Genomic DNA, 18206 nt, shown 5'->3' with positions numbered 1-18206 from the left:
GGATCTGTTTCGATCAAGTTGCCTCTTGCTCTTCTAAACTCCAGCAAATACAAGCTGAGCCTGTCCAACCTTTCCTCAAAACACAGCCCCTCCATTCCAGGTAGTGGTTTGGTAAACATTCTCTGAACTGCTTTCAATGCATCTACATCCTTCAGTAAATAAGGAGATCAATACTGTACAAATCTGGTGCAGAGTGAGGATTGGTTCTAATATTTTCCCTATGACAAATGTTAAGCTAACTGGCCTGTCGTTTCCTGCTTTCTGTCTCCCCTTTTTGAATAAAGGAGTTACATTCGCTATTTTCCAATCAAATGGAACCTTCCCGAATCCAATGAATTTTGGAAAATGAAAACTACCATATCAACTATCTCACTAGCCACTTCTTTTAAGACCATAGGATGAAATCGATCAGGACCCAATCTGCAACTCCAACAACTTGCTCAGTACCACTTCCCTGGTGATTGTAATTTTCCTGAGTTCCTCTCTCCTTTCCATTTTCTGATTTCCAGCTATTTCTGTGATGTTACTTGTATGCTCTATAGTGAAGACCGATGCAAAATACCTGTTCAAGTCATCTGCCATCTCCATATTTTCCATTATTACTTCTCCAGACTCACTTTCTATAGGACCAACACTTACATTGCATATATATTTAAATAAGAAAAGAATTAACAAAATCTGATGATTTGTTTTTAAATTTCCAGCAAGCTTTCTCTCGTACTCTAATTCTTCCCTTCTTATAAATCCTATTTTACTCAAACTCAGTAACAACCCAGAGAAAGGGGTGCACGGGTGATGGACAGCGATGGGATTGTTTGTCCCCTAATAATATGTTATGTTGCTGTACACATTTACAGCAACAAGAGGAGGACATTTACCCCTCAAGCCCAATCCCATGATGGTTCATCCGTAGCTCAAATCCATTTCCCCATCTTTTGATCCTGATCCACTCATAAACTTAGGAACATTGGAACAGGAGGCCATTCAGCCCCTCAAGTTTGTTTTGCCATTCAATTAGATTATGGCTGATTTGTATATTAACCCCATCCATCCACTTGGCTCTATATTCCTTAATATCCTTCCTGACATAAATTGCTCAAGCTAATTTTACATATTATCAGTTGTCATTTCAAAGTAGTAACTGTGTTTGGGTGTTGAGTAAACGAAAGACAGGAGTTAAAGGGACAGTATTTGCCTGGAAAGTGGAGGTGACATTGTTCCCTGAGTGTTGGGATGGTACACAGTTTGGGAGAAACTTGCATTGGTTTGTGTCACTGGAAAGCCAGACAGAATGAGAAAGGGGCTGAACAAGAACTGCCCAGATTGGCTAAGAAGCTAAACAGAAAGTTCCCTGACTATCACATTGTCGAGAGAAAGAGATTTGTTTCAAGACCAAACTTTAATCCACCCCAGATGGGACTTAACCCATAATCCCTGGTTTAGGAGGCTAGTGTCGTATCCATTAGGCCACTGGGGCAGGACAAGATGGGGTTTGGTGGTTGTAACTTTGACCCTTTGTCTCAATGTAATATCTGCCAAATTTGATGTCTTTTTGTGGACCGGCCCTTTCTTTTCATTCACAACCAGATTGGATCAATTCCAAACATTCGAGTAATGAGCTGACAGGATCGGGATTTGTATTTTGTGTGTCAGTAATTAATGCTGGAAAAGTATAGATTGTATGTGAGAAGCTATTGTCTTTCCAGAAGTTTCCTTGTTTGCCCTGTCTCAAAGTTTCAGTGATTTCCCCAACCCAGATTCCCGGCCACCTCCTTGACCTCGTTGTCTCACCTGGTCTCACTACTCTCATCATATCAATCACAGAGAAGGCCATCTCTGATCACTTCCATATGTTACTCAGCACCCACATTCCCCCTTCCACATTCCAGCTCTACCTCCTTCTGTATCCATCTCTGGAAAAAAACTTCCCCAATTCACTAACAACTGCACTCTCCAAATCCCAACTGTCTAGGCCTTTGGGCCTCCGTTCACCACAACATTTCTGCAGCTCCTGATTTACTCAACCGCACCCTATCCTCTAGCTGAGATGCCTGAGTCTTCGATAAAACCACTCCCCTCTCTCACTCTGGCCCTTTCCCCGGGTACAGCCTTCATATCCACTCCCTTAAGTCCAAGAGACACAGACTTGAAAGGCTATGGTGGACAACTGGTTAACCATCCACTGCCAGTGGACATCCAGGGACAGTTTTAATGGATAAAAACAAAAAACTGCGGATGCTGGAAATCCAAAACAAAAACAGAATTACCTGGAAAAACTCAGCAGGTCTGGCAGCATCGGCGGAGAAGCAAAGAGTTGATGTTTCGAGTCCTCATGACCCTTCGACAGAACTAAGTAGAAATAGGAAAGGGGTGAAATATAAGATGGCTTAAGGTGTGTGTGTGTGTGTGTGTGTGTGTGTGTGGGGTGGAGGGGGGGGACGGTGCAGGGGATGTGGGTGCTGAGTAACATATGGAAGTGATCAGAGATGGCCTTCTCTGTGATTGATATGATGAGAGTAGTGAGACCAGGTGAGACAGCGAGGTCAAGGAGGCAGCCGGGAATCTGGGTTGGGGAAATCATTGAAACTTTGAGACAGGGCAAACAAGGAAACTTCTGGAAAGACAATAGCTTCTCACATACAATCTATACTTTTCCAGCATTAATTACTGACACACAAAATACAAATCCCGATCCTGTCAGCTCATTACTCGAACGTTTGGAATTGATCCAATCTGGTTGTGAATGAAAAGAAAGGGCCGGTCCACAAAAAGGCATCAAATTTGGCAGCGATTACATCGAGATAAAGGGTCAAAGTTACAATCACCAAACCCCATCTTGTCCTGCCCCAGTGGCCTAATGGATACGACACTAGCCTCCTAAACCAGGGATTATGGGTTAAGTCCCATCTGGGATGGATTAAAGTTTGGTCTTGAAACAAATCTCCTTCTCTCGACAATGTGATAGTAAGGGAACTTTCTGTTTAGCTTCTTAGACAATCTGGGCAGTTCTTGTTCAGGCCCACCCCGCCCCCCCACCCCACCACACACACACACACACACACACACACACCTTAAACCAGCTTATATTTCACCCCTTTCCTATTTCTACTTAGTTCTGTCGAAGGGTCATGAGGACTCGAAACGTCAACACAGTTTTAATGGAGCTTGACTCTGTATCTAACCTGTGCTGTACCTTCAGTGTGAGTGTTTGATGGGACAGTGTCAACGTGGAGAAATTATTCCTTCAAGTTCATATCCCAGTGTTCTTTAAATGTGATGAGTGTTTCTGCCTCTATCACCCTTTCAGACAGTGAGTTCCAGACCCTCACCACCCTCTGGGTGAAAAAATTACTCCTCAAAACCTCTCTAATCCTTCCATCAATTATTTTAAATCTCTGCTCCCTGGTTATTGACCTCTCTGCTCAGGGAAATAAGATTGAAACAATCCCACCAGCTGCCTCTGCCATTCCCTCCCTTCCACTAGCTCGCCTGGACAAACTTCCATTAATGTTCCCCCTGCCCTTGCTCTGAACTCATATTTTTCTCTAGTTTCTTTCCTATCTCCCCTCATACCTTCTCTGAGCTCATCTTGTCATTGAGACCCACCTCCTGTTCCCTTGACCCTATTCTCACTAAACAGCTGATCACCCAACTTCCCTTCCTGGTCCCCACATTAGCTGATATTGTTCATAGTTTTCTCTCTTCAGATTTTGTCCCTCTCTCCTTTAAATCTGCTGTTATCACCCCTCTCCTCAAAAACACAACCCTTGATCCCTCCGTCCTTGCAAACTACAGTCCCATTTCCAACCTCCTTTTCCTCTCCAAAGTCCTTGAATGTGTTGTCGCCTCCCAAATCCTGGAAAGGGACATGGGGTCAGGTGAGAGGTGACGGGTGAGTGGCAGAGTGAGGGGTGGCATTAGGCAATGTGCAAGAGGCTGGTAGAGAAGTCTGGCAAGGGGTGAGGGATCACTCCTCAAGTCACTCCAGCAGTCATAGAGTCAATCTCCAAGTCACAGCTACTTGCAAAAACAGGTTATACCCCCAACACGTAATCACTCCCCGAAGTGTGGATCAATCTCCTCCCCCATCTCTTTGTTCATCTCTTGTGTACCCTTCTCTCCTGTGCCCCTCTCTCCTGTGCATGTGCTGATCCCACCACTGCAGGTCATCTCTGCCTTGGGTGCTGTGGGTCTTCCTCTTCTGATCTGCTGTCAAACACATCCAAGGTTACACATCCCACATTGATATTGTCAGTTTGAAAGCCTCCGAGGATGAAGAATGCTATTCCCACACTAGAAATCTCTGTCAAACGTTTATCGGGGAACTGAGACAGCAGCTGCAATAAGTGAGGTTATATTCAGATGGGACAATGACAAGTTTAAATCCCCACCTGATCTGCTGCTCAAAGTCACCTCCATTTCATGTCAATCAGAGAGCCCACCCACTCTTCCCATTCTCTCCTCTTCCTCTTCCACAGCTGGTTCACTTCCTGTAGGGACTGAAAACCAAGTGAGAAGATGGTGAGTGAAGGGACAGAATTTATAATAATTACATCACATAATATCCACACTAATGTTCAGGCAGTCTGACTATCCTGTGGGGAATCAGGTGTGGAAATGCCCCCTATGCTGTGTGAGAAGATCCAGCTGAGAGAGCTGCTTACTCGGTGCTTTGTGCTGAACTGTTTGACTGAAGCTGAGTTGGATACTGAGTGTGTTTATTGGAAGCATTTCCCTTCTGATTTACAGGCTGAGTTTTGTTGATGGGTCATTACTAAATATGAGAAGCTGGGTCGAGGTGAGGCGGGTACAGACGGTGCTGATCACTGGGGCCTGAGCCTATAGAGGTTCCTGGACACATTGGCCAATAGCCTGTCAATCGGGATGGTCATTATTGAAAGCAGCCAATCTGGTGCATAAACCATCCTGATTGAAATGCCATTTGGCCAATGATTGCTCTTGTTCTGAACAGCAGCCAATCAGGTGCTGAGTAGGAGGTGCCATTTTTGTCGATTCCTCCTTTTTTGCTGATCTGCAGCGTTTTGCCTGGGTGATGTCAGCTGATCCTTTCTTCACTCTTCTTCAGAGCTGGTGGAGAACAAGGTCAGGTAAAACCCCTAGTGCCTCAGTTGTTACGATCCCAGCTAAGGTTACTCCTGGACAAGCCTGACCCCAGAATGGAACACAGCTTGATAAAATACTAACTTTTTTTCGTTTGTTTAGATACATGGAGAGTAGCTCCTGAACAGAGTCAGAGGAATCAGCTGATTAACTTTTAACAAAAGAATAAAACATTTCTCAAACAAGAAAAGATAAACTATATTACAATACTCCATCCACGACTATTCCTTTATGGATAGATACAAATTTGTAAGGATAACACAAGGTACAAAGCTATCTTACACTTTAATGTACACAGTAAATACACAGTCCATTTACCAATAGGCAATCTGGAGTCAGATACACCACACTCTGAAATCAAGTGGTAGATGCCACCCCAACCAGATGTTCTGGATCTCTCCTCAGCTCTCCCCAGATCCTTGTCACACTGTGAGCCAACCAGACTCACTGAACTCTGTCCTTCACACAAGGCTTTCCAATCTCCACTCTCCAAGAACTCGCTTTGGAATCTTCTACCAAACTGATGCTTTCCCTCAGACGCCTTCCGCAAGGGTTCACCCCCAGGGATTTGAACTCTCCTTCCGATGTTCCTCTTCCCTGGGTCACCACATGTATTTAAGCTGTCTCCCACACACTCGCTATCACCAACTCAACTGTCAGCAACTGCTTCACATGCCCATAGCAAAGAGTTGCAGACCTTCAGTTGTCTCTTTGGACCTTCTGGCCTCTTGCAAGCTGTTCTTGCTTTAAAACTGTTTTCTGCAGCTTTTGACTCTTTAAAGCTTCGAGCCTTTCTCTCTGCCCCTCACTCTTAACTTCTCTTAACAGGATCTTTTCCAGGTTCCTGTGCTTTCTTTGACTGGAAGGTCTACTTTGGACTTTCTCCTGTTCCACTCCCCTGAATTCACAGGTTTTTTCTTTAGCTTGAGACTGGCTATCTGCGCCCTCTTGCTCCAGTCTCTCTCTGACAGCTACTTGCAACCAACTTTAGCTTACAGCTGGATATCTGCCCCTTCTAGCCTGCTTCTCCGGCAGCTATCTTCAAAACTGGCTGAACTCCAACAGCTTCCAAAACGAACTTTGTGTGTGTAGCTTTGTGTGTGTGCGTGTCTGTGGGTGAGACCTGCCTCTCTGGACCCCTGTTGCTAGGCAACAACCAGTTTTCTACTGTTGTGTTTGTTTAATTTCTGCTTAGGAGTCATAAAAACGTCATTAGAAATGTAAGCACCCTTTTAAAGTGAAACTAAAATTCAATTTGACCTTTCTTAAAACACATACAGCAATATAAATCAAACTTAAACTTTAAAGCTAAAGCTCATTGCTAACACCTACAACTACAAATATAACTTACTTAAACTATCCCAATTTCCTGACACTATGTTTAGTTTACCCTCACAGGGCCCTTCCCACCCCAATCTCTCCACCCAGTTCTCCCTCAGTTGGTGGTGTTTGTGACCCTGGCCCTTCCCATCCCGACCTCTCCACCCAGACTGCCCTCAGTTCTGGATGCCTTGGCCTCTGTTCCATCCCTCCCTTACCTCTCACTGAGTCTGCCTTCAGTCATTGGTGGCTGTAGCCCTGGCTTCCCCTGCGTGAGTGAGATAGTGAAGGAGTAAATGAGATAGAGAGCGTGAGTGAAAGACATTGAGAGAGTGTGTTCGAGAGTGTGGGAGAGAGTGAGTGTGTGGGTGAGAGAGTGCACATGTGTCAATGCGACAGAGAGAGTGTGTAAGTGAGTGAGAGAACCCTGAGATTGGGAATAAACCAGATACACACAAGTCTGCTCAGTGTGAGGACACGCACCAACCCCCTTCTCTTCTTCCTCCCTCCCCAAAAACCTATCCACAGACCAGGCCGGGAGAGGACGATCATCCAGGCTGAACATCCGACCCCCACTTTCATAGGAATTCTGCCAAGGCCACCTCAGAGTGTGGGCCACTAGAAACAAACACAAGTTCAATGTTAGTTAAACCCAACTCCTTAGCTCAGCCCTGGTCCCCTCCCCCTTCCCTGTGACCAGGACTTGGGGCCTATTCTAGCTCTATCTCTCTCTCGCTCTCTCTTCCAGCTCTTCTTCTTAAGCGAGAAGGCAAAAAAGGTTTTATTATTTCGCTCTGCTGCTTGACAGTTTTTAAATGCACATTTTTATTGGCTACTCATTTTTTAAAATGATCAACTTATTGCTTTGACATTGATTTTGTTTTTGCCCAGCAGGTTGTTTATGTTTTCTTCACATCTTAATGTATTTTGTAATTGATGTTTAGTGTTGTTCCAAGCCAGATCTCAGGCAGCTGCTGCTGGGAGTTTTGCTGAAGGGGAATGAGGGGCTCACAGGAATCTGATTGCTTTTTGGAGAGCTGGTGAAATGGGTTATTTTTGCTCTAATAGAAATTGGAGGTATTGGAAATGTTCAGCATGTATGGCATCTGCACAAGACAGAGTAGTGAGTGAGCCATCGTCAGATCGTGGACCTGAAACATTGACTCTGTTTCTCTCTCCACAGATGCTGCCTGGCCTGCTGAGTATTTCTAGTATTTTCTGTTTATGTTTCAGATTTATAGCTTTCTGCAGTAGTTTTCTCTCCTATTATATTCTCCATTCTGGGCATTTGAGTGTGGTTAGCTTCAATTTAAAATTAGAAAATATTTATCACTCAATGTAAAGTGTAATTTTTCTGTTAACAAAGCCCCCTTGTGTGGATAGAAATAGCACATTATTACAGGTGACTTGGTTGATGCTAATTTACTGGAAGGCTTTGCAATTTTTAAACTTGGAAGTGAAAGCTGGAATCATTGACCAATAGAATATGTCACTGTTAGTTCTGATATTCTCACTTTACATGGGATTGTTGTTTGTGGCTCTTGTTAGGTTCAAGTCTTCTGGATATTTCTGTCCAGATATTTCATAGGGGCAGGGTCAAAGAAGTGGAGTTGGTTGCATAGTATGAAGAACCAAGTTGTGTGTAATTGTCTGAAAAAGCCATGATTGTAACATCTATCATGCTGAAACCTGAGCTTTCTATGGGCTTTTTAAATAGATGTGTAGAGTACAAAAGCCAAGAGGTTTTTATAGAGCTATTTGAAACAGTTTGACCCCACTGTGACTATGGTTCACAGTTCTGGGTGCCTGAAGGGTGTGAGGGGGAGGGTTAAAGGGGGTGGTTATGGCAGAGATTAGGGGCCCAGAAACAGGAGAAGTACCATGGCCCATGATTTCTCTCCATGGCCCTAGGTGTACCTACACCACATGGTCTGCAGTGATTCAAGAATGTGGCCCACCACCACCACCATCTCAAAGCCAATTAGCTGACCTAGCCAGCGACCCCTGCATCCTGTGAAAGTATAAATAAAAACAAAATGAGGAGTCAGTCCCTTCAGCAAAGGAGGAGAGGGAGTTGGAGGAAACCATGTTTCCTTTTCCTGTTTTACAGAAGGATTGCACCATACTACACCAGATAAATACACCGGAGATAGATCCTGACCATCACCCAAGGACTAACTGCACAACTGTGGGAAGACATCCAGTCCCTTCACAGCATTGCTCAACACAAAGGTTGGGCAGTGAAAACATCATCTGGAAATCGGTTGGGTCAGGGGAGCTTTGACATATCATCAGATCTGAAACTGGTCAGTGGTGTGGAACCTTCCATCAGAACCAACCTTTCCAAAGGTTCATCTGTGGGCAATCGGTCAGGGTGAGGCTGGGAAGAAGTGTGAGTGGCTCCAAGTGTGGAGAGAGCTTCAATCATTCATCAAGCCTCATGAACCAGTGACTCATTCCTACATGTGAGAGGCTATTCAAGTGTAAGGTCTGTGACAAATCATTCTCTGACTCATTGAGATTCCTGCTCCATCAGAGGATTGTGGGATTTGCAATAAATCTTTTCCAACATCTATGAGATTCCTGATACACCAGAGGAGTCACACAGGGGAGAAACTCTCTTCAAGTGTGAGGTTTGTGAAAACGTTTTTCCAATATCTTCGAGGCTGCTGAGACACCAACACATTTACATCGGGGAGAAACCGTTCACGTGCGAGGTGTGCGACAAATCATTGTCACAGTCATCAAACCTCCTCCCCATCAGAGGATCCATACAAGAGAGAAACCCTTCAAGTGTGAGGCTTGTGATGAAGCTTTCTTTGACCCTCCTGGAACACCAGAGGATTCACACGAGGAGAAACCATTCAGGTGTGATGTTTGTGACAAAGTTTTCACACAGTGTATCTCCTGGCACATCAATGCACTCACACCGGGGAGAGACCCTATAAGTGTGAGTTCTGTATTAAAAACTTCACACAGTTGTTGGTCCTCCTGGAATATCAGTGAACCCACACAGGGTCTCCCTCACCAAGCTTTAGCCAATCTGTCATCAGACTCTGAGTTTCTACACAAGCAAAGGATGCTCACAGAACAAGGAGCAGCTTTCACTCACATCAATCAATGAGTGACAACAACGCCAGTGCTGAGGGACTGAGATTGAAACATAGAAGATCCTAAGGGGGCTTGACAGGGTGGATGTGGAAAGGATGTTTCTTCTTGTGGGAGAATCTAGAATTAAGGGTCACTGTTTAAAAATAAGGGGTCACCCATTTGAGACTGAGATGAGGAAATTTTTTTCTCTCAGAGGGTTGTGAGTCTCTGGAATTCTCTTCCTCAAAAGGTGGTAGAAGTAGAGCCTTTAAATGTTTTTGAGGGAGAGGTAGATAGATTCTTGATTAACAAGGGGGTGAAAGGCTCTCTAGGGTAGGCGGGAATGTGGAGTTGAGATTACAATCAGATCAGACATGATATTATTGAATGATAAAGTTTACTTATCAATGAAATTCTACCAACTCCACATTTTCAAATGGGTGATCAATCCAAGAGAAGTGGACAACAGCTTCAGCTTCTCACACCAACAGAGAAACTGTCACTGCCTCTGAGAAGCACTACACCTTACTGGGATTTCTACTGACAGGTAATCCGTCAGTGAACCAGTCCCAGGAATAACCACACTCAATACTCACCTGTCCCTGAGGTTTGTTGGAAACAACCTTCACGCTGACAGGAGGACGCTCACCTACCTCTGAAGATCTAAACCAATTCTTCCACACTTGATTTACATAAAGATGGTTTCTACAATCCTTTTATTATATTCAAGAAATGTTATAATCTCACTTTAGCCAAATTGTTGGAAATGGCTAATTGGTTTATAATTTGTCAATAATCTGATAAGGGTTAACTCCATTAGTTCTGGCTAATTATGCACTTTGTCTTAAACTTAAACAAAGCCTTCCTTTAAGCTATGTCTCTTGATGTTTTTACATGAGTCCCATTCATTAAAACAGACTCAACAGTCAAAGACAGTGTGTGTTCCTGCTAGAGAGGGAGTCCAAGACTTATGCCTTTTCTCTCCCAGCTGTTACAGCACTTTAATTCTCTCATAAGAAATGCTAATGGAGAAATATAGAAATTACATAAAGCGACTTCTAATTAACTACCGATTATTAATTACTTATTGTTCAATTACCCAAGTAATTGAGTCACTTCATTCTAATGAAATCATCTGATGCTAATGTAGGTAAATTGATGTTTAATGATTAGTTTTGGTTTAGCTTACAGACAAAGTATATTAATCAGTTAATCTAATATATTACTCTGTTTAAACTCAAACCAATGGAGGACTTTAATATCTTAATATCATATGACTCTGCTAAGCTTCACTTAACAGAGGTGCATCACAGGATTTTAGACAGAAGAAATGTAACACACTAATAAATTAATTACAAGACAACTTCTGCAGAGGCCCCTTTTGTACTTATCTCTATCACAGAGCCACATTGCGAGAACATGCAGCCTTCTAGGTTGATCAGGTGAGTTTACATCCTGTCACATCATTCAATCCTTATCAAAACCTGATGTTATCAACAAAGGAAAGTTAGAAGGGATTTATTGTGTGGAGACAAGGAAAGAATAACAACACCTGTGTTCTACATTAAATTAGTTTTAGTTTGTAGTGTTTTAGAAGAAAGCAATTACATTTGCCTCAATGTATTCTCTTTAATAGAGTTAACTTGTAACAGTGTAAGATTAGTCTTGCAACTGCATAATCCTTTGACTTTTATCACTCAAGACCATGTATTAACTGAATGTATAAGGAGACTTTACTACTTCACATTTTAGACACTAATTATTGCTATGCACTTGTATTTTATACACACTGTATAACTTTTAAATACTACCTACTTTGTAAGCTTTTGTATTAGTATTATGTAATCTTCTGTATTAGGTTTACACAGTTTTAAGGTTATAAGCAACTTTTCTACTGTATCCTTTGTTTTAAAGTAAAATAACTAATTCCAATTACCAGCAACCACAGAGAGAAATACATCACCTTGCAAATGGCCTCGAAAACAGTCATTGAGAAAGGTTCTGATTTAATGAGGAACCTGCACCAATTAAGCAAAGTCTGAGACAATAAGCTCAAGGTATCATTCATGAGGGCATAACAGCATACTTCCCCTTATCCTGAACAAATGGGCAAGGAAGATATCATAAAACATTCTTTTATTTTGGCAAGACATTATTAAAATAACAGAAACAAATTTTAATGAGGAGGATGGCCCTATAAGTAATTGGCATTTTAAGGAACCAGTCAGGGGATAATGGGAAGTGACATCAGTTGATGACCATCACCCTTGGGGCCAATCACAGATTGACCATGCACCCCTTAAGCCAATTAAGAAATAGCCTCTCCTCATATAGACCAATCAGAATGCAATGACATCATTGATCATATTGTATGTTGTGGCTTGGAAAGAGTTAATAAGCAGCAGCTTTCTCTGGCCAGGGCACGCACCAAGTTTGAAACTGAAGTTTGCAGAACCTGCTGTCCGCAGGGAAGCAGAAGATTGGGAGAGAACAGAAACCAAGTGTTGCCCTAAGCCGAATCAGGAAGCGAGAATAGTAGTACGCCTGTCATGTTGCTGCCCTGCTTTGTTGCGTATTAATTTATAACTGAAGTAAAGTTTCCTGCATTATTTCACCAGATTGTCTCCTGTTGCCTGTATGGTTAAGTATCAAATGAACAAAATTGGAATTTAAGGTTGAATAGGACCTAAAACTTACACTAGTCAGCGACTGCTTTGTAACACTGTTTTGGGTTAGTTTGTTGTAAATGGTTAACAGCAATAACATTGCTTCTTTTTCTGGTCACCTGATGTGAGTATAAAATGGCCAAATTAAGCAAGCACACAAAAGCCGACTAAAATAAAATATAAAACCTTGGACAGCTTACAAATTCCCCAGAAAGTTTTCTCTGAAATGAACCTTGGTTTTGAATCTGTTTTCTGGTCTCTCCCAGGAGGTAACAGTCTCGGTTGGGCTGGAGAAGTCGATATATTTTGCTGCATTTATGCGGGACAGGCTGGACGGACCAGAGTATCTTTTCCTGTCTGTAATTTTTCATATATTCTTATGTTTTATTTCAGTGACTTAAATGTGAGAAGTTTAAAATCGGGAATTAAACATGGAAGGAAAATTAACAAACTGTGCGAGTCGTCCGATTTGTACACGAATCCTAGTGAGGAACAGATGGAGGAAGAGCTGAATTCTCTAATGGAGGAATTACAGTCTGGGGATTGTCACTGGGCTCAGCTACTGACTGGGTGAAATCTCTGAATCACACACCAGGCAGGGCTCAGATACAATGCACAGTCTGCACATACTCTTCACTTACCCATCATTTTGTACATTTCTATCAGATCCATCAAGCTTGTCTCATCCGGCAGACAGCATCAACTCACGCTGCTGTCCCACCACCTAGGAATGCTGTCTCTTGGAATGTGACCATTTCAGGAAAACTCTCGGCAATTCCTCCCCTACTCCCTGAGGCTCCAGGATAGTCACATTCCAATGGAACCGAACCTCGAACTCCCTGGAAATGACAATGTTCTCTCAGGAAATGGTCACATTTTCATTGAAGAGGCTGGAGTGACCCCACTCTCACCTCATATTGCCAACGTTTCTACCAGAACATGATGACTCTGTGACAAGTCATCCCATCTTGTATCTATCAGCCAGGCTGTCAAAGCTCAGATGGCCGGGCGGTGAATGACAGATCACTGAAGTCAAGTCTTTCTTCATTTCTCAGCTTTTATTTACTGATTCCACACCAAGAACAACAGCACTCTTTCATTCTGCTCCTACATGTCAATAGGAGACACCATCTATTGCTGCTAATATCCTGAAAGCTTCAATCAAATCACCAGTCAACGCACTAAACCCCAGGGAATACAGCCCGAGTTGAAAGTGTTAATCTTGTTCTATTATCTAAAGTTTCACATCCTTCCCCAACGTCTATCCCTGACAATGTGAACAAGAGATTAGGTTTTTACAAGCATACGGTTCAAACCAATTCTGCCTGTCCATGTGGTTTAAGCAGGGTTGCTGCATTAACTGTTCTATCTCTACATTTTAAAAAAATGCAAAAACAGAATAAAATGTTATGGCACAGTGAATGGTAAACGCTGAGATGCACAAATCCCCAGACGGAAATTTAAAACAGCTGCCACAACTGTTTCACAATTTGTATTTTTATTTCAAAATGCATGCTTGAATCCAGTAGTAACAAGTCCACCAAGTCTTAGGGGTTTTGTACAAAAGTAGATTAAACATTGATTAATAGTGGAAAAGATTTTAAGCACACACACACAGGTCCACAAATTACTACTATAATAACTCCTAACTCCCCTAATTAATCTGACTCCCAGTTACACCTCCATTAAGGCAACAGTAAAACAAAATAGATTGCAACAGATCCAGGCAAAGCAACACACAACACCTGTACAGTGATATTTGCAGTGATTTTTGTCAGCTTCGGTTCCTGTAGACAGAAACTTGATACATGCAGGCTGGAGGCTCTTCACACTTGTCAGATCTTAGAATGCCTTCCTCCTTATGGAAAGCCTCATCTCCTTTATACAGGTTTTTCTCTTTTTAATGTAAGTTCCATTGTTCCAATATGTCTTTGCAACTTTACTTTTCCAATAAAATAAATCTTCCATAGTACTCATATTATCAGTAATCTTTCGGAAAATAAACACCTCGTTTATGGCTAGTTGTAACATCCCCATCATCTCTTTGAAATTCAAACTACTCTGGTTTATCTAAAAATGCAAAAGTTCTTCACACCTCACATCCTGAAACTTCAACCATGTTTATGTATTTATATTTCAAACCTAGCTTCTCTTTTGATAGGTCAAAAGCTCCAGATAGCTTTCTGCAATTCAATTAAAACGCCCGCACACACATCCACACAGAGAAACTAATCAAAACCCCACGATTAACTTACCTTTACAATAAATCACAATAATATTAAAATTATTATATTTTCATGACAGATTTTTCAAGTTCTTTGTCCATGTGGTTTAAGCAGTGTTGCTGTATCAACTGTTCTGTCTCTATATTAAAAACAATGTATAAACAGATTGAGATTTTTCTCGTCCTTTGCCTTGTCAGGAGAGTGAGGAGTCAAAAAAAAAACAAAAACAGAATTACCTGGAAAAACTCAGCAGGTCTGGCAGCATCGGCGGAGAAGAAAAGAGTTGACGTTTTGAGTCCTCATGACCCTTCGACAGAACTCAACCTGAGAGGTGAGGGAGCGGCGACACCTAATAGACAATATTGGTACTGCATGACAAAAACAAAATACCTGGAAAAGCTCAGCAGGTCTGACAGCATCTGCGGAGAGGAACACAGTTAACGTTTCGAGTCCGTATGACTTTTCTATGACTTTTCAACAGAACTGTTGAAAAGTCATACAGACTCGAAAGTCATACGGACTCGAAACGTTAACTGTGTTCCTCTCCGCAGATGCTGTCAGACCTGCTGAGCTTTTCCAGTTATTTTTGTTTTTGTTTTGGATTTCCAGCATCCGTAGTTTTTTGCTTTTATCTTCGTATTGCAGGCAGCATTCATTGCCTTTTAAGGGCGGTTCATTTCCTTTTAAGGGCAATCTGCAAATAAGATAAAAGCAAAATACTGCGGATGCTGGAAATCTGAAACAAAAACAAAAATGGCTGGAAAAACTCAACAGGTCTGACAGCATCTGCAGAGAGGAATACAGTTAACAAATACAGCAAATAAGGTTGGAAGGCTCTCTATCAGTGCAGCCTTTTCTCTAAAGGAACAGTCAAGCATACAACTGCAATTGCCGTGCAGAATTGGCCTTTAGGAGTGGCAACAGCTTCTGAACGGGATGTGGTTATGATTTGAAACTGAGCGTGTGTGACTGTGAGAGGCAGTGCTCGATGAGGGCTGGCAGCATGTGAACCTAATAAAATATACTTACCTGGTAGGAGGGAAACAATGATACGGAGAGTTGTGTTTTCCAGACTGATTAAAATTATTGAACATGCACAGAAGATGCATGTATGTGAAACTATCTGCAAAAGCCTCATGGTCTTTTGGTTAAGTTCAAGTGTAATTTCTGTTCTTATCAATTTTTACCTGGCAGTGGAGAGTCCATGATCATGGTTGCTTCTGCAAGAATGAGGCCCGTTCCTTGCTCCTGTGTGGTGGTGTTCGCCTCGAGATAAAGGGGGGAAAAATGTGCCCAACATCGCCCTCAAGAAGAAGGCTTTGACAAAGTCATATGGACTCAAGGTGTTAACTCTGTCTTTCCCTCCACAGGTGGTGTCAGACTTGCTGAGTTTTTCCAGCATTTTTTGTTTTTATTTCAGATTTCCAGCATCCACAGCATTTTGCCTTTATCACCCTCATCTTGATGGCCACCTTTGTGTGCGGCTGCATCAAGCGGTGCGTAGACCCTCAGTATGCAAACACCTAGTTTCACTATGTGCCAAGGTTCTATTTGTCCCTGATGTTGCGAAGGATGGGTCTGGCCACGCTGCTGTGGAATGCTACAAGTAGTTGGACCGTGCCATACCACCTGTCCCTCGTGGGAAAATTTATGCAGAGAAACACCTTTGACCACAAGTCCATCAGGCAGTGGTCAGCATGTAATGACCTAGAGGCCCTGAGGGAAAAGGAGATGGTGGATCCTGTCAGATGGTTCCCTGAGCAGACTGTCAAAGTCATTTGGCAGAATTCCTCATTACCAGAACTTTTCAACAAGTGCCAAGATGTAGCTTGGCTGGTGGTGAAAAAAGCCCTCCCTGTCAGATCCTTCCTACACACCAGGAGTCTCACCCACTGTGTACATTGCCCTCGAGGTGGCTGTGGTGTGGAAGAGACAGATGTTTAGGTCCTTATGGAATGTGCCTTTGCAAAGAAGGTCTGCAGAGAGATGCAGTGGTTTTTGTCGAGGTTCATCCCGAGCAGTTCTGTGACACAAGACTCTGTGCTCTACAGGCTGTTCCCAGGGACACACACTGAGACAAATACCAACTGCAGCTGGAGGATCATCAACTCGGTGAAAGACGCTCTTTGGTCTGCCTAAAACTTGTTGGTCTTCCAGTGCAAAGAGTTGTCCCTGACTGGCACATTCCCAGGTTCAGGACTAGGTGCTGAGGGATGCACTAAAGCTAGGGACAGCTGCCACAAAGGCGCAATGGGGAAAGATCGCTGTTTAAGACCTTTCTGCCATAGTACACCGAGGCGCTGGGAATTGTATAGACTCCTCAGGCTCTATGACTCACAATGAATGTATGCAGTGAATACTATATGCATCACAATTGAATTGAAGAACCTCAAAGTGCAACATGATCTATGTAGACAACTTAAATACCACTGCACTGTCTGACTGTCTGTTATGACCATTATGAAATGATTGTAATGTTCCTTGATTGTATTTAAGCATGATCTATGTGGAAAACATGAATATTATTTCACTTTTTGTGATGGTCATTTTGAAATGTTTTGTAATGTTCTTGCAGATACTGATGCCTGTGATGTTTCCAAATGTGGGATACTCGACTGCAAAATTTGTGGTAGTGGGGGACTGCATTTGTGCTCTCCCTTGCTTATGATTAAAATTATTTAATGTGCAGCAAAGTGCTTGTATGTGAAAGTTTTCCTTCAAATGCATTCAACTGTGCAATGACTAAGTAATTTCCCCCACCAACTCTCTCAATTTTCACGTTTTATCCACTGCAACTACAAGTTTATCAAAATTGCATCCAACACTCCACTTTGCAAAGTACAGACACACAAGAACAGTCACAGAGGTGTGAGGATAAGGAAAGCGCCCAAAACTCTGGGAGTGAAATGAAAGCAGAAAGTTCTGCAGATACTCAGCAGGTCTGACAACATCTGTGTGAAGGGAGAAACAGCAGTTAAGCACGGAAGCCTCTGTACCAATGCAGCCTTTTCTATCAAGGGCAATTCAAGCATGTACTGCAATACTTGGGAAGAGTTGCTCTGTTGGAGTGGCAGCAGATTCTGAACAGATCGACGTTATGACTTTTAAAACGGCGTGTTTTTCTTCCTTGTCATTTGTCATTGATTGATGCTGTGAGATGCTGCTCTCCCTCTTATTGAATAGTGTACGTCCGCCAGCAGAGGGTCATGAGATAGAGAAACGGGTTTGAGGAAGAGACGCTTTGAACCTTTTTTAATTTATTCGCCCATACAAATGATCCACTATTGCAGCAGCCAATTGCTTCTGAAATGACTTCTGGCTTTAAGGGCCGAACGGCCGGTTTCTAAATTATTTCAAGGTGGGATAATGGAGGATGATGCTACCCAGAAAGCATGGCGTGGGTGAATACGGTCTAGTTCCATCAAAACGGGCGCACCGCGCAAGCGTAGGTAGGGCATTTTCCCTCACCTCCCACCACCCCCCCCCAACCCCACCCCCAACCCCCGCTGGCCACCTGACAGCACAGAACATGCGCATTCGGTGCGGCTTCAGGAAACTGAGCGGGGCCGAGCGCAGCCTCAGCAACAACGAATGCGGGTATTTCTTGGACTCGAACTCAAGTTCTGTCGAAGGGTCATGAGGACTCGAAACGTCAACTCTTTTCTTCTCCGCCGATGCTGCCAGACCTGCTGAGTTTTTCCAGGTAATTCTGTTTTTGTTTTGGGTTTCAGAGGCTGAATCAGGGTCGCCTGGGGAGCATGCGCACTCCCAGCGCCTGGGGAAA

General features: G+C 42.9%; 1 protein-coding gene and 1 pseudogene across 1 annotated transcript in view; one reads left to right on the top strand and one right to left on the bottom strand.

Annotated features, from left to right (window-relative positions):
- LOC121291937 (zinc finger protein 91-like) overlaps positions 1–18206 on the bottom strand; it is a 299051-nt gene that overhangs the window by 216748 nt on the left and 64097 nt on the right. The gene's annotated exons all lie outside the window — the stretch shown is intronic.
- On the top strand, positions 16983–17083 carry LOC121292085 (annotated as a pseudogene).

Source organism: Carcharodon carcharias, chromosome 19 (assembly GCF_017639515.1).
Source record: "Carcharodon carcharias isolate sCarCar2 chromosome 19, sCarCar2.pri, whole genome shotgun sequence".
NCBI lineage: Eukaryota > Metazoa > Chordata > Chondrichthyes > Lamniformes > Lamnidae > Carcharodon > Carcharodon carcharias.
This window is presented reverse-complemented; position numbering and strand designations above follow the sequence as displayed.